Source organism: Chiloscyllium plagiosum, unplaced genomic scaffold, assembly GCF_037043375.1.
Source record: "Chiloscyllium plagiosum isolate Xiang-an unplaced genomic scaffold, Cpla_swu_hap1 HiC_scaffold_36, whole genome shotgun sequence".
Lineage (NCBI taxonomy): Eukaryota > Metazoa > Chordata > Chondrichthyes > Orectolobiformes > Hemiscylliidae > Chiloscyllium > Chiloscyllium plagiosum.
This window is the reverse complement of record NW_028270174.1, coordinates 4,495,505-4,521,432: the sequence shown is the minus strand read 5'-3', so window position 1 is coordinate 4,521,432 and position 25,928 is coordinate 4,495,505. Positions and strand designations below refer to the sequence as shown.

General features: G+C 46.2%; 1 protein-coding gene across 4 annotated transcripts in view; it reads right to left on the bottom strand.

The window, feature by feature from the left end:
- The window catches only part of slc4a4a (solute carrier family 4 member 4a), a 266,877-nt gene extending 241,334 nt beyond the window's left edge, over positions 1-25,543 (bottom strand). For 2 of the 4 annotated variants that reach the window (XM_087979896.1, XM_087979897.1), the window contains exon 1: positions 25,125-25,536. The gene's annotated coding sequence lies outside the window, so the exon portion shown is untranslated. Of the gene's footprint in view, positions 1-25,124 lie in introns of all 4 variants that reach the window. The other 2 variants (XM_087979895.1, XM_087979898.1) reach the window with 2 other exon arrangements.
- Between the last annotated feature and the right edge of the window lie 385 nt (positions 25,544-25,928).

The window sequence follows — 25,928 nt, the reverse complement described above, 5'->3', positions numbered from 1 at the left end:
CTTTAGATACGGTCTTTAGGGACAGTTGTCAGGTATGTTCTTTAGGGACGGTCTTTAGGTTCGGTCTTTCGGGACAGTCTTTAGGGACAGTCTTTAGGGACAGTCTTTAGGGACAGTCTTTAGGGACAGTCTTTAGGGACAGTCTTCAGGTATGGTCTTTATGGACGGTCTTTAGGTACGGTCTTTAGGTATGGTCTTTAGGGACAGTCTTCAGGTATGGTCTTTAGGGACAGTCTTTAGGGACAGTCTTTAGGGACAGTCTTTAGGGACAGTCTTTAGGGACAGTCTTTAGGGACAGTCTTTAGGGACAGTCTTTAGGGACAGTCTTCAGGTATGGTCTTTATGGACGGTCTTTAGGTACGGTCTTTAGGTATGGTCTTTAGGGACAGTCTTCAGGTATGGTCTTTAGGTATGGTCTTTAGGGTTAGTCTTTAGGGACAGTCTTTAGGGACAGTCTTTAGGGACAGTCTTTAGGGACAGTCTTTAGGGACAGTCTTCAGGTATGGTCTTTAGGTATGGTCTTTACGTACAATCTTTAGGGACAGTCTTTAGGGGCAGTCTTTAGGGACATTCTTTAGGGACAGTCTTTAGGGACAGTCTTTAGGGACAGTCTTTAGGGACAGTCTTTAGGGACAGTCTTTAGGGATGGTCTTCAGGTACGGTCTTCAGGTACGGTCTTTAGGTATGGTCTTTAGGTATGGACTTTAGGCATGGTCTTTAGGTGCGGTCTGTAGGTACAATCTTTAGGTACGATCGTTAGGTACGATCTTTCGGAATGGTCTTTAGGTATAGTCGTTAGGTATCGTGTTTAGATATAGTCTTTAGGTACGGTCTTTAGGGACGGTCTTTAGGTATGGTCTTTAGGTACGGACTTTAGGTGCGATCTTTAGGTATGGTCTTTAGGTATGGTCTTTCGGTATGGTCTTTAGGTATGGTTTGAAGTAAAGATTGATATATTTCCAATTCCCAGTGGCATAAAGGTTATGGTTATGGGACAAGTAAAAGGCATTGAAACATTCAGTCAACCATGACCATATTCAATGGTGGGGTAGGTTTGAGGGGCTAATGACCTACTCCTGTTCCTAACTGAATTGAAGTTCTACCTCTTGCGTTGGTGTGTTATGAACCTTTTTCCCAGAATCAAGTCCAAGGATGACTAGGCAAGGAACATTACCACTCTTTCACTGCCTCTCCCTGTGAAGACATTGCGGTTCATTTTGAACAAGAAATGTTGTCATACAGCGAGATGATAATGACCAGATTCTCTGTGTTTTTATGATACGAGTGCAACCTTTTCTGATGGCCAGAACTCCAGGGAGAACCCCTCTGCCTTTCCTCAACACAGTACTTTGAGATTGTCTACACCTATCCAAGCAATCAGGCCTTGGCTTAATGCGTCATCTGAAAGGACAGCACCCTGGACAGCGCAATTGTGCCAGATACAGAAGTAGGAGGATTTTTTTTAATTGAATTGGATTTTCACCATTAGTCATGGTGAGAGTCAATGTGACAACCCCAGAATGGGCTGGAGTTTCTGGGTGTTGGTATTACCAATTCAGTGACATGATCACTACACCTTTGCTTCCTCCTGAGCTCACTCACAACCTGGACACTCAGAGTCGAGAGAGAGTGTTACTAACCAAGTCACAATTAACACAATTTAATCAGTGAGATTCATCCAGAAATCAAGAGGGATTGTTACAATCTCACTGCATGGAAGCAGCAGAGGGACTCACAAGTTCAAAATAACATCACAAACCAGACCAAAATCATGAAAGCTCTTCAAACAGAATCATAGAGATCTACAGCACGGAAACAGGCCCTTCAGCCCAACTTGGCCATGCCACCCAGTTCTCATAATTAATCTAGTCCCATTTGCCTGCATTTGGTCCATATCCCTCCATACCTATCCCATTCACATACCTGTCTAACTGTTTCTTAAATACCAAAATTGTACTCACTTCCACAACTACCTCTGGCAGCCCGTGCCAGACACACACCATCCTGTGTGTGAAAAAAATTGTCCCCGGACCCTGTTGCATTCTCCTCTCTCACCTTAAACCTATACCCTCTAGTTTTAGACTCCCCCACCATCAAATTTAATTACAGCACTTTGAAGACATGGGTGACAGAGAGCCTGCTGGGGGACTGCGGTCTTCTGTGGAAGCTTGGATGTCACTTTTCCAAAAGTAAACCTGAAGTATTGTGGGCAGTTTTGGTCTCCATGCCTGAGGAAGGATGTTCTGGCGAGGGAGGGAGTGCAGCGAAGGTTTCCCAGACGGATTCCTGGGATGGCAGGACTGATGTATGAAGAGAGACTGGATAGTTAGGATTATAATCACAGTGAGATTGTACAGGACATTGGTGAGGCCACTTCGAGAGTTTTGCATGAAGTTCTGGTCCCCCTGTTGAAGGAAGGCTATTATTAAACTGGAGAGGGTTCAGGAAAGATTTACCAGGGTATTGCCAGGATTGGAGGGTTTGAGTTATAGGGATAGGCTGGGACTTGTTTCACTGGAACACAGGAGGTTGTGGGGTGATCTAACAGGTTTATAAAATCATGAGGGGCTTGGATAAGGTAAATAGCAAAGGTATTTTCTCTAGTTTGGGGAGTTCAAAACTAGGGGGCATATTTTAAGTTGAGAGGAGAAAGATTTAAAAGGGACCTGAGGGGCAACTTTTTCTTACAGTGGGTGGTTCACTTATGGAATGAATTGCCAGAGGAAATGATAGAAGCAGGCACAGTTACAACGTTTCAAAGACATTTAGATAGGTGCATGAATCGATAAGGTTTGGAGGGATATGGGCCAAACGCAGGCAAGTGGGACTAGTTTAGTTTGGAAAACTTGGTCAGCGTGGACAGTTGGACCGATGGGTCCGTTTCCAAGCTGTATAACCTGAGGAATGAGGGAGGAAATCTCATAGAAACTAGCAAATTCTAACAGAACAGGACAGGGTATACAGAGAAGGATGTTCCTGATGACAGGGGAATTCAGAACCGGGGGGTCACAGTCTAAGGAGATGGGGTGGCAGTTAGGACTGAGTTGAGGGTAAATATTTTTCACCCAGAGAACGGGAAGCCTGTGGAATTGTCGAAGTGGTTACATTAGATTCCCTACAGTATGGAAACAGGCCCCTTGGCCCAACAAGTCCACCCAGACCCATTTCCCTCTGACTAATGCACCCAACACTATGGGCAAGTTAGCATGGCCAATTCACCCTAACATCTTTGGAATGTGGGAGGAAACCGGAGCACCGGGAGGAAACCCATGCAGACACGAGGAGAATGACAGACAGTCGCCTAAGGCTGGAATCGAACCTGGAACCGTGGTGCTGTGAGGCAGCAGTGCTAACCACTGAGTCGGGGTTGAGGTGGAGGTTGAACATTGAAAGTTTTCAAGAAGGTGTTAGATATAGTTCTTTGAGCTGAAAGAATCAAAGGATAATGAGAGAACAGGGGACGGAGTTGGATGATTTGCAATGGTCATTCTAAATGGCGGAACAGCCTGGAAGGGAGGAATGGCCTATCCTGCTGTCAATGATTCTTTTAAATGTTTTCACATTAAACACTTGGGAGGTGGAGGGTGCCAATTTATCCAAGTCCCAGTCACTTCAGGATCCTAGTGCTTTTCTGCTTTAGGATTTATGCCAATCAGATGTCAGGATTCTGCAAATATTCAGTGTCGCAGTTTTAACCTTAACCTGTAAGAATTCAGAATACATAAACAACAACAACATCACCCAGACATCACAAAGGAAGCAGCTTGCATTTCTTCACCACTTTATGGAACATTTCAAAGTCCTTAACAACCAATCAAATATTTTTTCTGAAACGTTAATGTTTTAATCTGGGGAAACACTGCAGCTAATTTGTGTACAGTAAGCTCCCATATATAAAATAACTAACCATTAAACAATTTGCTGCACCAATATTGATGGAGGAATAAATGTCAGTGAACTGGGGTGGGTGAGTGTGGGCCAGATCATAACTGCCCAGGTACGCAACGCTGATGGTCATTGTTTGGAACATTCTCCAGTGGTTAGTACTGCTGCCTCACAGCGCCAGAGACCCGGGTTTGATTCCACCCTCAGTCTGTGTGGAGTTTCCCCATGTCTGCGTGGGTTTCCTCCGGGTGCTCCGGTTTCCTCCCACAGTCCAAAGATGTGCAGGTTAGGGTGGATTGGCCGTACTAAATTGCCCATAGTGTCCAGGGATGTGTGGGTTAGCCATGGGAAATGCAGAGTTATAGGGATAGGATAGGTGATTGGGTTTGGGTGGGATGCTCTTTGGAGGGTTAGTGTGGGCTGGGTGGGCTGAATGGCCTGCTTCCACACTGGAGGGATTCAATGATTCCTTTGAGGAAGCTGGTGGGACTGGTCACGGACTATGCTACAACAAAGGCTAAGTTGGCATGCCATGGCACACCGATTTGTTTACAGAATAGATAAAAGATAAAGTCACCAGAGTCCTACGAGACCATAGGGACAGCCCTCTCATTAGAGAAAGGCAACTGGTGATAGGTTAACCTGAGCGTCACCATGCCTCAGGCAAGGGCAGAGGTTGAGAAGGAGAGTTGGTAAAAACATCAGCCAGTGCAGGATGTGAACCATTAGCTTGCATCACAAACCAGCCATCCAGCCAACCAAGCTAACCAGCCCCCTGTGCTTCATTAATGTGCAAGAAAATCCCCTCTCCAAGGCCTTGACATCCATCTTCACGCCATGTGCTTGAACTAGGTGCAGTGCTTCAGCTGGGCCTCGCTAGGGATTTATTCCAACAGAAAATAAACCTATCATTACTTTCAAGGTTATGCACGTACACCTACTTCCTGTCTGCAAGCCCTACCCCTGGTCTCAGATTCCAGTGTCAATTTGTCTCCTGTTTATACGCTCTGAAGTCTCTGAAGATGGCAGAAGCACCATGCCCATTTCTCGCTGTGATACTGTGCTGTCTCAGTATCCCGTACACACCATGGCAGCCAGCCCAAGCGATAAGTGTAGTGATGGGAACAGAGTCAGCCTGTTCCAATCTTATTCAGTACGAGATCCCTGATTGGGGTTGTTAATCCGGCCAATCGGGGAGCCCTGGCTGACAGATAGAAACAGGAGATACAGAGGTTCATCCCATTTTCCCTGTGAACTGGTTTTATGGTGGGGTTTGGGGGGGTTCTGGCTCTGCTGCGCCATTCTCCTGTAAAATTGCTGTTCATTGTTAACTGTTTGTTTGTAACTTGTATTGGTTAATAATTTTTTTTTAAAAATGAACAGGAGCGTTGGACATCCTCACACTCTGAGCGCTGGCTCTGAGGGAGCCAATGAAAGAAATAGATGATTCAGAAAGTCTCCTCACTGTAGGGACTGGCTCAGAGCTGGCAGGCCACAGCCCGTGTACACTCCACATGTAAATAAAGGGTGACTAGGTGACGGGATACCGGCTCCAGGGAGTTATTTCAATAACTAACTCAACACCCTAAATTGCAGTTGTTTGGGACAGCATAAAATCAAAATCTCTTGGAGAATAAAAGGAGAATACTATAGTAGAAAGAATCACCCATTTACATGCCCCCTTCTGCAGATTGTGCAGGAGCTTCACAGGGTAAACACAGAGAGGTTGATGCTCCCAGTGGGGTATCCCAAACACAGGGGCACAGTCTCAGGGTAACAGGTAATTGTTAGGTCTGAGATGATGGGAAATGTGTCCATCCGGGGCTGACGATGGATGTACCAATGTTGAGTTCTTTCAAGGCTGAAACAGACAGAGGTTGGCCTTGCAAAGACTCAAGGAATACTGGGAGAAGGTGGGAACCTGTGAGCTCACCATCTATTATTGGGAAAATGGTGAGTTCATTTTCAAGGATGTGATAGTGCAGCATTTGGAAAATGGTATGATCCAGCAAGGTTTCATAAAGGTGGACTCATGCTTTGCAAGTTTAATAGAACTCCTTGTGGAGGTATCAAGCAGGATAGATAAGGGGGAAGTAGAGGATGTAATATATTGGGATTTTCAGAAGGCATTTGACAAGATACAGCACATTAGGCTACTTAAAAGAGAAGAGGCAATAGTGTTGGAGATAGTATATATTAGCATGGAATTAGAATCGACTAATTAATAGAAGACAGAGAGTTGGGATAAGGGGAGCATTTTCATGAAGTGTCACAGAGAACAATGCTAGAATCATAATTATTTACAATCAATATTAACTACTTGGATGGGGAAAGTGAATCTTATTCAGTACGAGATCCCTGATTGGGGCTGTTAATCCAGGCCAATCAGGGAGCCCTGGCTGACAGATAGAAACAGGAGATACAGAGGTTCATCCCATTTTCCCTGTGAACTTGCGGAAGACACAAAACAGGTGGGAAAGCAAGTGGTGAGGAACGACAGAGTCTACAGAGGAATACAGACAAGTTAGGTGGCTGGGCAAAAAACTTGGCAGATGGACTGTAATGTGCAGGAATAAGGACCTGCATTTTGGCTGGGAGAATAAAGGAGCTGAATATTATTTAAATGGAGCAAGACTTCAGAAAGCTACAGAACAGAGGGATTTGGGGGGCCCTTATGCATAAATCACAGAGAGTAATAGGGAAGACGAACAGAATGTTGGCCTTTTCATTTCAGCAGGAATACAGGAAGGGAAGTTTTGCTAAAACTATACAGGCACTATCAGACCACAGCTGGAATACTGTGAATGGTTTTGGGCCCTGTATCTAACAAAAGAGATATTGGCATTGGGGACAATACAGTAAAGGTTCACGAGGTTGATCCTGGGTATGGAGGGACTGTCTTATGGAGGATGAGTAGATTGGGCCTGTATTCACAGAATGAGAAGTGACCTAACTGAAGGATGTAATATTAGGGGAGGTGACAGGGTTGGTATGGAGAGGCTGTTTCTCCTTGTGGGACAGTCGAGGACCACAGGACATCATCTCAGAATCAAGGATCACCCATTTAAAACAGGAAAGCGTGAGGAGGAATTTCTTGTTATAGAGGGGAGTGAATCCGTGGAATTCTTTCCCACAGAGGGTTATAGAGGCTGGATTATTAAATATATTCAAGGCTGAGATAGACAGATTATGAATCAGAAGGGAACCAGGGATATGGGGAAAAGGCAGGAAAGTGGTGTTGAGGATGATCAGACCATGATCTCATTTAACGGTGGAGCAGACTCAATGGGCTGAATGGCCTCCAACTCCTGCGAGGTCATGTGGACTTACAGTCTGCAGTGAAGTTGAAACAAAAGTTTCCACACTGTAAAGATTCTATGATTCTATGAAAAGATCAGCTGTGATTGTATTTAATGCCAGTGCAGGCCTGAGGGGCCAAAAGGTCTCCTCCTACTTTTTTAAATATAAGAACATAAAAATAGGATCAGGAAAAGGCCATTCAGCCCATTAAATACCAACTCCATTAGAAGACTTTGTCCTTACTCCTTTGCTCAGATAGTGTAAATGGCATCAAGGAGAAATGGAGAAGTAAAGGAGGGAGAATGGAGTGATAGGGAGGGATGCAACAAGAGTATAAATCCCTTTTTTTCTCAAAAGCTCCATTTGTAAGCTGTAATTTCAATGTAATGCTATTGGAGAATGTAGACAGTTCCGTGTAGGTTACATGATCTGCATGCACCTGCTACTGGGATTAAAATATATTAGCAAACATCATACTTTTCATAATAGATCATTTTTGTCTCAGTATGATTCTAAGGAAGTTCATTATCAAATAAAGTCCAATCTAAGGGAAAGTCATATGACTATATTAAATCATTTAAGAAAAAAATATATAAAACAGCATTGTAGTCCAATCACAAGCTGTTCCAAGTAATTAAATGTAGAATAGACTCTGGGAAGTGCATTCAATGTTGAAGACTAATTAATGTGTTCAAGACAAAATACGACAATCGAGCTTTAACAGTTTATAACTGACACTCAAATTCAACAATGGTGTCTCCAAATCAGTCCAGTCTGTTCCTTAGTCTGTTACCCTTTGCCTTTTGCCTGTCTAATGATGACTGGTACATACCATTGGCAATCACATCATGAGACTGCACTGCCGTGAGTGGTAGTGATTGATTCTACAGAAACAATACACTCTGTTGAATGTTTGGTATGGTTTGTTGTTCAAACAGACTCTGTAGACTTTATAGCAGTATGTGTGAAGAGAAAACAGTTAACGTTTCAAATCCAACTAATCAGAACAGTTCTGAAGCAGGGTCACTGGAGCGGAAATGGTAACTCTGCTTTCTCTCTACACATGCTGCCAGACTTGCTGAGTTTCTCCAGTGTTTATGTTTGTTTCAGACCTCCAACGTTCACAGTTCTTTGTTTTGTAACCTGTAGATCGGTTTAAGTAAATGTTGAACAAATACTTTATTTGCTGCGAAACCTACTGCATGTTACACCCCTTTGCAAACTCACCAGCTATTCACTAGTGTCAATACATTAAACTATTTTTGTATTCATTGTGGGCACCATTGACTAGGATGGTAATTACTGCTCTACTGGGATTGCTCAGAGGGTAGTTATGAGTCAACCCACTTGCTATGGGTCTGGAGTCACATGTAGGCCAAACCAGGTAAGAAGGGCAGATTTCCTCCCCTGAAGAACGTCAGTGAACCAGATAGACTTTTACAACAACAGTTACCATTAGGTTATCTACGTGATCTATAAGGATTCAGTAAGGCGTTTGACAAGGTTCCCCATGGGAGACTGGTTAGCAAGGTTAGATCTCATGGAATACAGAGAGAACTAGCCATTTGGATACAGAACTGGCTCAAAGGTAGAAGACAGAGAGTGGTGGTGGAGGGTTACTTTTCAGACGGGAGGCCTGTGACCAGTGGAGTGCCACAAGGATCGGTGCTGGGTCCACTACTTTTTGCCATTTATATAAATGATTTGGATGTGAACATAGCAGGTACAGTTAGTAAGTTTGCAGATGACACCAAAATTGGAGGCATAGTGGACAGCGAGGAAGGTTACCTCAGAGTACAATGGGATCTTGATCAGATGGGCCAATGGGCTGAGGAGTGGGGCAGATTGAGTTTAATTTAGATAAATGCGAGGTGCTGCATTTTGGAAAGGCAAATCAGAGCAGGACTTATACACTTAATGGTAACGTACTGGGGAGTGTTGCTGAACAAAGAGACCTTGGAGTGAGGGTTCATAGCTCCTTGAAAGTGGAGTCTCAGGTAGATAGGATAGTGAGGAAGGCGTCTGGTATGCTTTCCTTTATTGGACAGAGTATTGAGTACAGGAGTTGGGAGATCATGTTGCAGCTGTACAGGGCATTGGTTAGGCCACTGTTGGAATACTGCATGCAATTCTGGTCTCCTTCCTATTGGAAAGATGTTATGAAACTTGAAAGGGTTCAGTAAAGATTTACAAGGATGTTGCCAGGGCTGGAGGATTTGAGCTATAGGGAGAGGTTGAACAGGGTGGGGCTGTTTTCCCTGGAGCGTCGGAGGCTGAGGGGTGACCTTATAGAAGTTTACAAAATCATAAGGAGCATGGATAGGATAAATAGACAAAGTCTTTTCCCTGGGTTGGGGAACTCCAGAACTAGAGGGCATAGGTTTAGGGTGAGAGGGGCCTAAGGGACAACTTTTTCACACAGAGGGTGGTGCGTGTATGGAATGAGCTGCCAGAGGATGTGGTGGAGGCTGGTACAATTGCAACATTTAAAAGGCATCTAATGGGTATATGAATAGGAAGGGTTTGGAGGGATATGGGCCAAGTGCTGGCAGATGGGACTAGATTAATTTAGGATATCTGATCGGCATGGAGAAGGGTCTGATTCTGTGCTGTACATCCCTATGACACTGTGACTCTAATTCCAGACTTTTATTGAATTCAAATTCCACCATCTGCCATGATGGGATTTGAAACCAATGTTCCAAGAACAGCAAGCTGGGGTACAGGATTCCTAATGCTGTCATTTTACTGACTACAACAGCACTGCTGGAAAAGCTCGGCAGGTCTGGCAGCATCTGTGGAGAGAAATGAAAGCTAATGTTTTGGGTCAAGTGACCCTTCCTCAGAACTAGGCCCGTGCCTCCTCCATAACTCTTGCATTTTACACATACACCTTATTCCCATTGAATCTTGTGTTTGTTTTGAAAGCACCATTCAGGACAGGAGCCTAATTGCTCACACAGTGGGTTTTCAGTTCTGGTGGTGGTATACTGGTGGGGTCATACCCAATGTGTTCTGGTAGGTTCTGTCACATGACTGTTTGCCTCCAAACACCAACCCCTCCACATACCCCCCCCCCCAACTATCACCCAAAACCTCCATCCACACTGTCCCTGCAGTCTACTGGAAATCAAGTTGGCCCTTCATTAGCCAATTGACTAATCTGTCACTTGCTTCTTGTGATTGGCACCATCACAGGCATAATGCGTTTATGGTTCAAATCCCAATCCAGGAGTTAGAATAGAAAATCCATGCTAATATTCCAGTGCACTGCTGCAGCCCTCCCTGCACTGTTGGTAACAGTAACTTTTGGAAAAAATGTTAAACTAAAGCCCTTTTGCCTGATTCCTGATGAAGGATTTTTGCCCGAAATTGATTTTCCTGCTCCTCGGATGCTGCCTGACCTGCTGTGCTTTTCCAGCAACACTCTAATCTTGATTCTGATCTCCAACATCTGCAGTCCTCACTTTTGCCTAAAGCCCTGCCTGTCCTCTCAGGGAAAGGTAAAAGATTCCATATCATTCAAGGCTGTGGGCCAAGTGCCGGGAAGTGAGATGAGTGCAAATTTGGTCAGTGTTGACCCAGTGGGCTGAAGGGTCTCGTCTGGGCCATATGATTCTCTGGAGAAAGTGAGGACTGCAGATGCTGCGGATTAGATTCAAAAGTGTGGTGCTGGAAAACCACAGGAAGTATCCTCAGATGCTGCCTGACCGGCTGTGCTTTTCCAGCACCACACTTTTTGACTATATAATTCCATGACTCTGTGAAGAGCAGGGGAGTTCAACCAGTGTCCTGGCCAATGCTTATCCCTTATATCCACACCACAATTTTTTTTAAAAATCAGATTTTCTCAAGTCATTTTCACAATGCTGTTTGTGGGATCTTGCTGTGCGCAAACAGACAGTGCTGCTTCCTACACTATAATGTAACTACGCTTCAAAATTATTGGATTAACTGTAAAGCAGGTAGAGGTAAAAAAGGTGTTATATGAATGCAAGTCTTCCTTTTTAATTCCCCTGGAGACTGCAGGCCTGTCCTGGGCAGTTGGTAACCCGACCAATCTCACGGGAATGTGACAGTCACACCGAGAGATTAAAGATTAAATTGGCCTTACATCATATTTAGAAATGCAGTTAATTACGAGTAAGTTTTATGGTCAGATATGGATTAATAGCGAGTCACTAAATGCAAGCTGACTGGCAAACTGACATTAGCATTACTTACATCAGTTACAAAGTAATTAACAGCTCATTTCAGATGTTTGACTGGGTTATAGCCTCAGATCTTGGGTGTGCTAGCGGGCTGCAAGGGTGAGCACAGTCAGGCTCTGGGATCTCAGAATTAGAAACACAGCAAGAGGCCATTCACAGTCTAAGAATAAGGGACTGGGATGAGGGTGAATTTCTTCACTCAGAGAGCTGTGAACCTGTGGAATTCTCTCCCACAGGAAGCGGTTGGGACCAGTTCATGAGATAGATTCAAGAGGGAGCTGGACATTGCCTGTGCAGCTAAAGGGATCACGGATTATGGGGAGAAAGCGGGACTGGGATTCTGAGATTGCATGACAGTAACTTTTGGAAAAAATGTTAAAGCCCTGCATGTCGTCTCAGGGAAAGGTAAAAGATTCCATACCATTCAAGGCTTATGGGCCAAATGCTGGGAAGTGAGCTGAGTGCAAATTTGGTCAGTGTTGACCCAGAGGGCTGAAGGGTCTCGTCTGGACTATATGATTCTATGGAGAACGCCAAAATCAGCCTGATCATATTTGAATGGTAGTGCAGGCTCGAAGGGCCGAATGGCCTACTCCTGCCCCTATTTTCTGTGTTTCCACGACTCAGACATGTGGTGCCTCCTTGGAAGAACCAACCCAATTGTCCCATTCCCAAGTACTTCCCACATAAATTCCCTCCTGATTATTGAATCTACTTTCACTGCCTTTTCAGACTGTGTTCCAGACCACAGCACACTTTGTTAGAGGCTCTTCCCCTCACCTCTACTCAGGACCTTTAATCAATAAAAGGGAGGTGGTGCCCAAATGGTACTGTCACTAGGCTATTAATCTTGAGAGAAAAGCACAGCAGGTCAGGCAGCACCCGAGAAGCGGGAGAATCAAAGTTTCAGGCATAAGCCTTTCATCACGATTCCTGATGAAGGGCTTTTGCCCGAAACTTCGATTCTCCTGCTTCTCGGGTGCTGCCTGACCTGCTGTGCTTTTCCAGCACCATACACTCGACTCTGATCTCGAGCATCTGCCGTCCTCACTTTCTCCTATCAATCCTGAGGGCCAGATAATGTCCTGAAGACCTGGGTTCAAATCCCACCATGGTGGATCTGAATTCAATAAAAATCTGGAATTGACTTGCTAATGATGACCATGAAACCATTGTTGTTAAAAATCTATCTGGTTCACTTATGTTTTTTGTTCTCCTTCTGAGCAATTCACGATGGGAAATAAATGTTGACCTAGTCAGTGAAACCACAACCTGTGAATGAATGTTTTTTTAAATTGAGTATCGGAGTTGGGACATCTTGTTGCAGCTGTACAAGATGGTCGAGGCCACATTTGGAGTACTTTATGCAGGTCTGGTCACCCTACTATAGGAAGTCATGATTTGGAGATGCCGGTGTTGGGCTGGGTGTACAAAGTTAAAAATCACAGAACACCAGGTTATAGTCCAACAGGTTTATTTGGAAGCACTAGCTTTCGAAGTGCCGCTCCTGATGAAGGAGTGCTTCCAGTTAAACCTGTTGGACTATAACCTGGTGTTGTACCATAGGAAGGATAGTATTAAACTAAAAACAGTGCAGAAAAGATTTATAAGGATGCTATGTGGACTGGAAGATTTGAGTTATAAGGAGAGGTTGAATAGGCTGGGACTTTTTCCCCAGAGTGTAGGAGACTGAGGGGTGACCTTATAGAGGTCTATAAAACCATGAGGGGCATAGATAAGGTAGATAGCCAACAGCTTTTCCCCTTGAAAACTGGACGGCACTGGTTTAAGGTGAGTGGGGAGCGATACAACAGGGTCCAGAGGGGCAATTTGTTTCACAAAGAGGGTGGTGAGTGTCTGGAATGGGTTGCCAGATGTAATGGTGGAAGCGAATATAATTTTATCATTTAAGAAACAGTTCGACAGGCATCTGAATGGGATAGGTATGGAGAGTATGGACCAAATGCAGGCAAATGGGACTAGTTCAATTGTAAAAACTGGGCAGCATGGCCAAGTTGGGCCGAAAGGCCTGTTTCCATGCTGTAGACCTCCATGACAATCATAATTTCTGGTGACCGACCCCTACACCAGTGTTTGGATTTTTCTGCTTTATCAAGACACTTGGTTAGAGTCAAAAAACACTGCAGATGCTGGAATCCAAAGTGAACAGGCAGGAGGCTGAAAGAACACAGCAAGTGAGGCAGCGTCAGGAGGTGGAGATGGGATACATCCAAAACATTGACTTCTCCACCTCCTAATGCTGCCTGGCTTGCTGTGTTACAGAGTCAGAGAGTCATAGAGATGTACAGCACGGAAACAAACCCTTTGGTCTAACCCGTCCATGCCGCCCAGATATTCCAACCCAATCTAGTCCCACCTGGCAGCACTTGGCCCATATCCTTCTTAGCCCTTCCTATTCATATACCCATCCAAATGCCTTTTAAATGTTGCATTTGTACCAGCCTCCTCCACTTCCTCTGGCAGCTCATTCCATACACGTAACACCCTCTGCATGAAAAAGTTACCTCTTGGGTCTCTTTTATATCTTTTTTCTCTCACCCTAAACCTATGCCTTCTAGTTCTGGACTCCCCGACCCCAGGGAAAAGACTTTGCCTACTTATTCTATCCATCTCCCTCATAATTTTGTAAACCTCTATAGGTCACCCCTCAGCCTCCGACGCTCCAGAGAAAACAGTCCAAGTCTGTTCAGCCTCTCCCCATAGCTCAAATCCTGGCAACATCCTTGTAAATCTTTTCTGAACCTTTCAAGTTTCACAATATCTTTCCGATAGGAAGGAGACCAGAACTGCACGCAATATCCCAACAGTGGCCTAACCAATGTCCTGTACAGCCGCAACATGACCTCCCAACTCCTGTACTCAATATTCTGACCAATAAAGGAGAACATACCAAACGCCTTCTTCACTATCCTATCTACCTGCGACTCCACTTTCAAGGAGCTATGAACCTGAACTCCAAGGTCTCTTTGTTCAGCAACATTCCCTAGGACCTTACCATTAAGTGTATAAGTCCTGCTAAGATTTGCTTTCCCAAAATGCAGCACCTCGCATTTATCTGAATTAAACTCCATCTGCCACTTTTCAGCCCATTGGCCCATCTGATCAAGATCCTGTTGTAATCTGAGGTAACCCTCTTCACTGTCCACTATACCTCCAATTTTGGTGTCATAGAACATAGAACATAGAACAATACAGCACAGAACAGGCCCTTCGGCCCATGATATTGTGCCGAACATTTGTCCTAACTTAAGCACCTATCCATGTACCTATCCAATTGCTGCTTAAAGGTCACCAATGATTCTGACTCTGCCACTCTCACAGGCAGTGCATTCCATGCCCCCACCACTCTCTGGGTAAAGAACCTACCCCTGACATCTCCCCTATACCTTCCACCCTTCACCTTAAATTTATGTCCCCTTGTAACACACTGTTGTACCCGGGAAAAAAGTGTCTGACTGTCTACTCTATCTATTCCCCTGATCATCTTATAAACCTCTATCAAGTCACCCCTCATCCTTCGCCATTCCAATGAGAAAAGGCCTAGCACTCTCAACCTATCCTCGTACGACCTATTCTCCATTCCAGGCAACATCCTGGTAAATCTCCTCTGCACCCTCTCCAAAGCTTCCACATCTTTCCTAAAGTGAGGCGACCAGAACTGCACACAGTACTCCAAATGTGGCCTAACCAAGGTCCTGTACAGCTGCAACATCACCTCACGACTCTTGAATTCAATCCCTCTGCGAATGAACGCTAATACACCATAGACCTTCTTACAAGCTCTATACACCTGAGTGGCAAACTTACTAACTGTACCTCTTATGCTCACATCCAAATCGTTTATATAAATGACAAAAAGCAGTGGACCCAGCACTGATCCTTATGGCACTCCACTGGTCACAGGCCTCCAGTCTGAAAAACAACCCTCCACCACCACCCTGCCTGTCTACTTTATCAAGACCTTTGAGCATTAATACTTTCAGGCTGGTGACTGAACTGCGCAAATTCTTTCATCCCACCCGATGTGAAACTCATTTTATCACCACTTTTGACATTTCAGCTCCATCTAACATCAGATAGCAATGAAATTAATCATTCTGGCCTTGAAAGTATGCTGCAAAAAGATGACATTTTACAAATTAATTAAAACTCCTGCTGCTGCGCGTGAATAACCACATCCAGCGCTGTCAATTCCTCACGCTGCCCCAGCCTCACCAGCACTAACCATTGCTGGCACTAACCATGCTTACCCAGCCTTGGCAGGCCTACACCGGCCAGCAGCTGAGGTTCAAATACCTGAGATCTCGCAACACGACTACACTTGTGAAGATCTCTCAATGTGAAAAAAGACACACTGAACACCTGTCATAAATGCAGACCAAGTAACGTATTAACAAAAAATGTTCCTGTTGCAATGGCCCAGCTGAGCAAACCCAAGGCCAGCCTTTCCTCAGCTGCACCAACAGCTGCTTCTTCACAGTCAATGCTAATCTCCCCGTGAGTACTTACAAGTCCAGCCACCGCACTCTCCCTCTCCTCATCTTACACAGAATTACATGGAATATACACAAAGTAAACCGTCTCTCACTTCCAGGAGGCACGTGGTTGGCACTGACATTCCAGCCACCATTCCACCCCCAACAAAACCAATGCCCTCCCCCCCCCCCCCCCCCCCCCCCCCCACCCCCCTCCCCCCAAGTCCAGGAATATCTGGTGCGGAGTATTCTCCCCATCAGTAACTCGGCCCGGAGCTATCCCTGTAGTTGCATGCGGGGCTATTCCTCTTTGATTATTCCCGTGTCCACGTCACAGTCAGAGGAACCGGACCTGGGCTGAAAATATCCCAGGAGAGGCAACAAGGAAAGAATCAGACGTGAATCCCTGAACATGAGGTGGGGAGGCATTAGTGATTGTTAACCTGGGGCCAATCAGGAGGCCCTGGCTGACAGTTAGAAACAGGCGATTCTCTTTCACTGTGTCTCACACCTGCACACACACAACACGGGTGCTGGGGAAAATAAGCACTAAAAGAAAAATAATAAAAAAGAACAGGGGTGTCCAAAGTTCTGTTCACTAAAAGAAAAAAAGAAGAATAAAGAAAAAAAACAAATAGGAGTGTCAGACATCCTGTTCATGCTTAAAAAAAAGAAACAGGCAATTCAGAAGTTCTGATCAATTTCTGAGCCTATGCACAGTTAAATAAAAGATGACGACGGATCCTTGTCTCCTTCATGTTATTTCAATACAGTACAGGTACAAGCCTTTACAGAAACAGGCCATTCAGCCCAACTCTTAGCTGGTGCTTATGAGTCTCCTCCCACCCCTTTAGATCTCAAACAAAAACAGAAATTGCGGGAAAAGCTCAGCAGGTCTGGCAGCATCTGTGCGGAGAAATCAGAGTAAACATTTCGGGTCTGGTGACCCTTCCTCAGACCCCTCCTCTACCTGCTTCTCTCATTTGGGCTCTGCCCTGTTTGAATGAAAATAGGGAGAGGGGCCAGAATCCCTCTGCGGGAGAGAGATCTAGGTGTTCTCATGCATGAATCACAGAAGGTTTGTATGTAGGTACAGCAAGCAATCAGGAAAGCTAGTAGAATGTTATCATTTATCAGAAGGGGAATTAAATACAGAAGTAGAAAAGCTATGCTTCAGTGATACCGGGCCCTGTGAGAGCATCTCTGGAGTATTCCGTACAGTTTGGTCTCCTTATTTAAGACAGGATGTAAATGCATTGGAGGCAATTCTGAGATGGTTTACCAGACTAACACCAGAAATGAACAGGTTGGCATATGAGGAAAGGTGGGAGGGGTTAGTCTTTTTTCTGGAGTAAAATTCAATTTGATTGAAACATACAAGATGCTGAAGGGTCTTGGCAGGGAGACTGTGGAGAGGAACAAGCTAGAACAAGGTGCCAGTGCTTAAGAATTAAGGGTCACCCATCTAAGACAGCGATGAGGTGATTTCTTTTCTCTCATAGATGGTTATGAGGGTAAGGCTGGAAAGATCAGCCATGATCTCGGTGAATGGTGGAACAGACTCTTGCTCCTATGTCTCTATCATGTTTGGAGCTCTCTTCCTGAAAAAGCGATGAAAGTAGAGTCCCTGAATATTTTTAAGGCAGGTGTATGTAGGTTCTTATGGATGTAAGGTTACCAAGGGCAGGTGGGAATGTAGGCTTGAGGATAAAAATCAGATCAGCCAATGATCTCACTGAAGGACACAGCAGGCTGGAGAGGCTGAATGGCCTATTCCTACTCCTGATTCATAGGTTCATAGGAGAAACCAAATATGATTGGCCAGCAACCTCCAATGGGTGGCTTAAGGGCATGACCCCGCTTTTAAAGGCACGAGGTGTCCTTCAATGTGAAAGAGGGGGTTCCCACAGACAGCCATCTCCACCCCTTGCAACTGACTTCCTCTATTCTAACAGATGAAAGGCTTAACAGACAATCAATTTTTCAATGTATAATTTCAGTTACATCACACTGCAAATTTTTGCTATAAATTCTGTGTTACGATTGAGCCCTCCACAATCACCTGATGAAGGAGCGTCGCTCCGAAAGCTAGTGTGCTTCCAATTAAACTTATTGGACTATAACCTGGTGTTGTGTGATTTTTAACTTAGCCCACAAACTCCACCTCACCCTCAACAAGTGGACCCCCGTCTTCCTGTGGCACTGATGGGTGATGGAAATCTGCCAGTCTTATACAGGGCAGCCAGCTGTGCCACCCTCACCCCACTCCCTCAGCCTTCCCCCCCTGGGGAGGGAGTCACTGATTCCTGAGGAACAGCCAACACGTGCCACTCAATTGCCAATTGGCCAACAAGTTCAGTGGATTCGCCTGCAAGTTCTCCAACCAGAGCTTGGCAACCAGCCCAGGAGACAGGACAAAGCAGGAACAGATTCAGGTGTAGCTATGAAGGGAGAACCAGGAGATCTGAGTAATGACATCAATACACTTCTAGACTCGTAATGTCTGGTCAACAAAGGAAACAAGGCTACACAGAGTCTGGGTTATTTTCTAACAGGAGGTGTGAAACCGGCAATTTGGACACCAAAGGCAATGACTTGAAAATTCCCAATATTTACCTGGAGGACGTTTATACCATAAGACCATAAGACATAGGAGCAGAAATTAGGCCATTCAGCCCACTGAGTCTGCTCCCCCATTCAATCATGGCTGATAAGCTTCTCAACTACATTTTCACACTTTCTCCCCATAACCTTTGATCTCCTTGACAACCTATCTATCTCTGTCTTAAACGCACACAATGACCTGGCCTCCACAGCCTTCTGTGGCAATGCATTCCATAGATTCCCCACTCTCTGGCTGAAGAAGTTTCTCCTTATCTCCATTCTGAAGGGTTTTCCCTTTACTCTAAGGCTGTACCCTCAGGTCCTAGTCTCTCCTACCAATGGAAACATCTTCCCAAGATCCACTCTGTCCAGGCCTTTCAGTATGTTTCAATTAGCTCCCACCTCACCCTTCACAACTCCATCAAGTATAGTCCCAGAGTCCTCAAATGTTCCTCATACTCCCATCCAGTTGTGGTTACAACATTGTTTAACAGAATTATAACAGAATTTAAAATTAAACAAATCATGAGACATCATGTTGAAATAATACATTAGAATAAATTACAGTAGAATGAATTATTGGAAAAAAAGTACTTGCACAACACACGAAAAATTATTCCTTCCCTTCTCTGTGGATACCGAAACCCAAAGGGAATACAATCAGGACACCAAACATTAATCCACCTTCATAAAAACAATGACTGCAGATGCTGGGAACCAGATTCTGGATTAGAGGTGCTGGAAAAGCACAGCAGTTCAAGCAGCATCCGAGGAGCAGCAAAATCGATGTTTCGGGCAAAAGAGAAGGGTTTTTGCCTGAAACTTCGATTTTAATCCACCTTCCACAATCCACAAACTCTTGCGAAAATCTCAAGTAACATCAAAGAGAAACAGAGGGAAAGGAGGAGGAGGCCTAATGGTACTGGCTGACATTTTTGCAATTGTTGCTGTCAAACTGCACCGTCTAATCCATATCTCTGTGTGGGATCTGATCTACCTACAAATCTGGATGGAAGCAAAGCAAGGTCTCGCCTTTTTTTAGAGTGGTTTGCGTATAGCGTGATGCCATCAAAACCAATGTGAGAACAACCAGATAATTTTGTCAGTTGAGGGATAAATGTTGGTCTGGAACATCAGGAAATGTTTTTTCAAAGAAGACTAGTGTTTATTTATGATGTCCTGGCATAGTGATCCCTCTGCCAGTATCAATAAAAAGCAGACGTGGTCATTCTCACTTTGCCCCTGCAGTTGGATCTTGCTGTACATAAACTGACTGTTACATTCCCCAGATGACAACAGTAGTCTGCAGGATGCTGCCTTTCTAGAGCAGGAGAGTTAACATTGTCACAGGCAAAACCAACAGACAGCTCTGTGTGTGTGTGTATGAGTGAGAGAGTATGTGCGTAAGGGAATGTGTGTGTGTGAGAGAGTATGTGTGTGTGCGTGCACGTGTGTGTGTGAGAGAGAAGTGTGCGTGAGAGAGAGAGAAGTGTGTGTGCGGGAGAAAGTGCATGTGTGTGAGAGAGAGGGCGTGTATGTGAGAGAGTGTGTGTACGTGTGTGAATGAGACAGTGTGCGATTGTGTGAGAGAGAGTGTTTGTGTGAGAAAGTGTGTGTGCGAGAGAGAATGTGTATGTGTGTGAGAGTGCATGTGTGAGAGAGAGTGTGTGTGTGAGAAGAGTGTGTGTGTGAAAGAGTGTGTGTAAGAGAAGAGTGTGTGTGAGACAGAGGGTGCATGTATGAGAGAGAGTGTGTGTGAGAGAGTGTGTGTATGAGAAAGAGTGTGTGACAGAGGGTGCGTGTATGAGAGAGAGTGTGTGTGAGAGAGAGTGTGTGTGTGTGAGAGAAGAGTGTGTGTGACAGAGGATGCGTGAATGAGAGAGAGTGTGTGTGTGTGAGAGTGTGTGTGTGAGAGAAGAGTGTCAGAATGTGTTTGAGTGTGTGTGTGTGAGTATGAGAGTGTGTGTGTGTGAATGTGAGAGAGTGTGTGTGAGTGTGTGTGTGAGAGAGAGTATGAGTGTGCGTGTGCGAGAGTGTGTGTGTGAGACAGTGTGTGTGTGCATGAGAGAGCGTGTGTGTGAAAGAGGGTGAGAGTGAGCGAGTGTGTGAGAGTGAGAGAATGTATGAGAATGTGTGTGTATGTGAATGTGAGAGAGGATATGTGTGAGACAGTGTGTGTGCAAGTGTATGAGAGAGAGTGTGTGTGATATTGAGAGAGCTTGAGGGTGTGTGGGAGTGGGAGTGGGAGTATGAGAGAGTACGTGTGTGAGAGATTGTGTTAAGAGAGTGTGTGTGTAAATGTGTGTGTGTGCGCGAGAGAGTGTATGTGAGAGACTGTGTGTGAGAGTGTGTGTGTGTTTGAGACAGAGGGTGCGTGTATGAGAGAGTGTGCGTGTGAAAGAAGAGTGTGTGTGTATGACAGATTGTGTGTGTGAGTATGAGTGATTGTGTGTGTTTGTATGTGTGTGTGAGAGAGAGAGAGTGTGAGAGTGATGAATGTGTGAGTGTATATGAGAGTGTTTTATTGGGGCTGGAGGTCCCGTAGACAGCAGTCACAGGTGTGAGTGGGGTTTTTAACAGCGAGGGGCAATAGCGCTATGCAACTGCTGGGTATAGGGTGATGGGGACTGAGTGTTCTGTATGCTTATGCTTGGAAAGTTACTGAAGCACAGTGTGGAGGCTGATAATGTGAGAGAGACTTCTTGTATGTACACGAGAAGTGTACTCAGGAACAATGCATTTACATAGCACCTTTCATTACCTCTGCCACAAAACCCTTTCTGAAGCATCAGGTTGTTTTGGAGGGCAAGCAGCAGTTAATTTGCATACAGCAATACCCCGTTTTTAAAGACCATGTTTGAAGAAGCTGGGATGAACATTCTGCGGTTACCCTTCGCCGTTAAAAAAAACACCCAATGGGGAGGACAAGCCTGCTCCTCAAAATAGAGCCACAGGATTTTTAACGTTCCCCTCAAAACAAAGGGACAGTGTGTAACCTGGATGTTACATCAAAGAAAAGGCCAGGCTTTCAATGTGCGAGCTCCTTATAACGTTTAAAGTCAAACCTTCATAAACACTCATAAAGAGTCTAGTATTCTGGTTTAGGAACTCTCCATCACTGAGGGGGGAGGGGGAAATACTGACAATCCCCTGCAAACTTCCTCAATTCAGACAGGGGCACAAAACTAACTCACCAACTTTCAGGGCATTTCAATGGTCATAGGATAGACATATGGACGAGAACGGAATAGTGTAGGTTCGATGGGCTTCAGATTGGGTTCACAGGTCGGTGCAACATCGAGGGGCCGAAGGGCTTGTACTGCACTGTCATATTCGATGTCTCTCTTGCTGATTAGTCAAGGCTACTTTGAGCCAGTACAAAATCCAGGCTGACAGCCCCAGAGCCAGGGCTAACAGAGTGCAGCACTATCAGCTGAGCTGTCTTTAGACAGAGGTAAAAACCCCTGTCCCACACCCTCACTCACCTATTGTACTCTATGCTACTTTCTCCCCACCCCCACCCTCCTCTAGCTTATCTCTCCACGCTTCAGGCCCTCTGCCTTTATTCCTGATGAAGGGCTTTTGCCCAAAACGTCGATTTTACTGCTCCTCGGATGCTGCCTGAACTACTGTGCTCTTCCAGCACCACTAATCCAGAATTTAGACAGAGGTGTTAAACTGAAGCCCATCTGCCCTTGCAGGGACACACGAAAAATAAATCAGATAACCAATATACAACAGAGAACATTTGACTGAAGTGAGCTAGCTAACATTTATCCTTCAATCACCATTGTTAAAAAAAACACAGATTATCTGGTCATTACCTGTCTGGGAAAGCCAACCCTGCCAGAGTTCCTACTTTATAACAATCACTACACTTTATAAAGGGCTTAGTGACAACAAAACACTTCCAAAGGGTAAGATAAATGCTATATAAATGCACAGCCAGTAATCCTGGGGAAGGAAAGCACAGTCAGTATCTCGTGCAGAGAGCGAGCAAGGTGGATGGGATGTGAAGACAGAGGGTTGTACTGAGTTTGGGTCACTGTGCTAAAGGAAGATTTGAAATATTTCAGATTTAGACCAGCTGGTTACACTGCACTTTACCCATCAGTTCTCACAGCCCCAAGACGGGACAGCACTGAAGCACTGAACTGATCAAAAAGTCAGGGATCTCACCTCCACATTGTTCCTGTAGCAGTCTCAGGTGGAGAAACAACCTGCATTTCTCTAGCACCTTACATGATTTCAGGGCTTTTAAACACAGCTAGTAGGCCAGGAAAAGTACACTGGAGGGGATACAAGAGCAAACAGCAATGGGAAAGTGTGCAGAAAAATCTGTTTGAGTGAGATTCCTTGGGAAATACTCATTATCACAAGGAGAGAAATGCCCTGCTCTTCTTCCAGCACATGCCTGGGATCCTTTACATCAGCCTGAGACCGCAGCTAGAGCCATGGATTAGTTTCTTATTTAAAGACCACAGCATCAACAGTGAAGCATTCCACAATCCTGACCCCCCGACAGTGTGGCACTCCCTCAGCACTGACCCTGCGACAGTGCGGCACTCCCTCAACACTGACCCTCCGACAGTGCTGCACTCCCTCAGCACTGACCCTCCGACAGTGCGGCACTCCCTCAGCATTGACCCTCCGACAGTGCGGCACTCCCTCAGCACTGACCCTCTGACAATGTGGCACTCCCTCAGCACTGACCCTCCGACAGTGCCCGCTGCCTCAGCACTGACCCTCCGACCGTGCAGCACTCCCTCAGCACTGACCCTCCGACAATGTGGCACACCCTCAGCACTGATCCTCCGACTGTGCGGCGCTCCCTCAGCACTGACACTCCGACAGTGCGGCACTCCCTCAGTACTGACCCTCTGACAGTGCGGCACTCCCTCAGCACTGACCCTCCGACAGTGCCCGATCCCTCAGCACTGACCCTCTGACAGTGCGGCGCTCCCTCAGCACTGACCCTCCGACAGTGCGGCACTCCCTCAGCACTGACCGTCTGACAGTGCAGCACTCCCTCAGCACTGACCCTCTGACAGTGCGGAACTCCCTCAGCACTGACCCTCCGACAATGCCCGCTCCCTCAGCACTGACCCTCCGACAGTGTGGTGCTCCCTCAGCACTGACCCTCCGACAGTGTGGCGCTCCCTCAGCACTGACCCTCCGACAGTGCGGCGCTCCCTCAGCACTGACCCTCCGACAGTGCCCACTCCCTCAGCACTGACCCTCCGACAGTGTGGCACTCCCTCAGCTCTGACCCTCCGACAGTGTGGCACTCCCTCAGCACTGACCCTCTGACAGTGCCCACTCCCTCAGCACTGACCCTCCGATAGTGTGGCACTGCCTCAACATTGACCCTCCGACAGTGTGGCACTCCCTCAGCACTGACCCTCCGACAGTGCCCACTCCCTCAGCACTGACGCTACGACAGTGCGGCACTCCCTCAGCACTGACCTTCCGACAGTGCCCACTCCCTCAGCACTGACCCTCTGACAGTGCGGCACTCCCTCAATACTGTAGTAATGTGTTAGTATCGATTTTGTGTCAAACTCTCTCGCAATGTGACTTGATCCCACAATGTTGGGAGTGTGAAGTGAATGAAGCAAATCTGGGCACATCCCTGCCCACCCTGTCACCCCCTCGGCCAGCATGAACAGCCAGGATATTCTGCCCTCAGTCCCAGTCAGAGTTTTGCATGCCAAGTCATTGAGTGTATGTGAGGCAGAGATAGATATCTTCTTGATTATTAAGGGATCCTGGTTACTGGAGAAGGCAGGAGAATGGGGTTAAGAAACAGATCAGCCTTCATTCGATGATGGGTCAGGCTGGATGGGCTGAATGGCCTAATCCTGTGCCTCTGTGGTGTGGATTGTTTCACATGGTGGCTCAGACTGGAGAAACACGTGGCTCCCCCACCGACCACAACACAGACCTCAGGAGCAGAAAGTGAAACACAATCCCACTGCCCGTCTCCCTTCACTCTTGTCCAAACTCAGCCCCCAGCCCGAGCTGCAGGAAACAAGTCCCCCCCCCCCCTCTCCCGCACACCCCCTACCTCCCAACCTCCCCACCCTCCCCGGCCGCTACCATCTCACACAAAAAGCCCCGTGTCCCGCACACTCTCTTTGTCCTCAAGGGGACTCGGGCAATCGCTGCTCCACAACAGCCAGGAAAGGGACGCAAAAACTGATCTTCCCCCACCCTCGGCACACACTGACACACACACACCGACACACACTGTCAGACAGAGACACAGAAACCCCAGGCATTCACTTACAACACACTTCGAGCCCTCTCGCCTCTCTCTCTAACACAGTCACTGAACAAAGCTCCCTCTCACACATTATCTCTCTCATATAATCCTCTCTCTTAACTCACACACACACACATTTAACAATGCTCACAGACAATTCTCTCCACCCCCCTCTCAGGCAATGCTCCGTACTCACAGAGAAACCCCTCTCCCTCGCACAGACAATGCTGTACAGTCAGAACCCCTCTTCCTGTCTCACACACTGAACAATACCCAGACACATACAATACCCTCCTCATTCTCCGCTGTACTTACTGCTGAGGAGCCCAGTCAATAATAGCTCAAACCGCTGCTGCTTCTTACCTCCGAGCTGTGTCCAGGGTCTCCCGCGGTGTTCCTGCCCCCACACCCCGCCTGGGAACAGAGTCTGACGGTCAGCCACTTCTCCCTGTCTCTCTCTGTGTGTCTGTCTCTGCCCAGACTCACTGTCACAACGTGCGGCCGGAGCTTTGGGAGACGACACAGAGCGGGGGGATTTCCTCTGTGTGTGTGTGTGTGTGTGTGTCTGTCCTTGGATAGTTCCTGCCTCAGTGTGTAATTGGCCGCTCCAGTTCTCTCTCCCTCACACACACCAGCCTTTCTCTCTGGCTCTTGGGTAACTCAGAGCCCAAGTTGCCTTTCCATATTTAAAGAGCCGGTCTTGTACCACGTCACTCAGCCAAGTGGGAGGCAAGATCTTCAAGGGGTCAAAGTGCCCCGTTAAAGGGACTTTAGTCCTCTGCCGACCGACCCTTGGAGAGTTGCACTGATGTGAACCTCCAGCCTCTCTAACAGAATTAGCTCCATCCCAAAGTCAGTATAAGAACCACATGCGATACAACAGCATGGTTTTAGACACAGCCGGGCAAGTGAATAGTGTGCATTCAGCGTTTATACGGATTTCCCTCCCCCAGCAGTTTCTCTTCCTACCATCCTAGTTCCTTTCACTTGTTTTATATTTCGCAAACATTTGTGTTTAGCAAAGCGAGACAGTCCCATGCAGTGTCTGCAGCCAGGGAACACATTTCCGGGACAAAGCAGTCACTGTAAAGTTTAGTAACTGCTGGTCTCCGACCACGAGCTGCAAAGTTTTATGTCTGTGTTTTTTATAATCTGATATCAGACGCC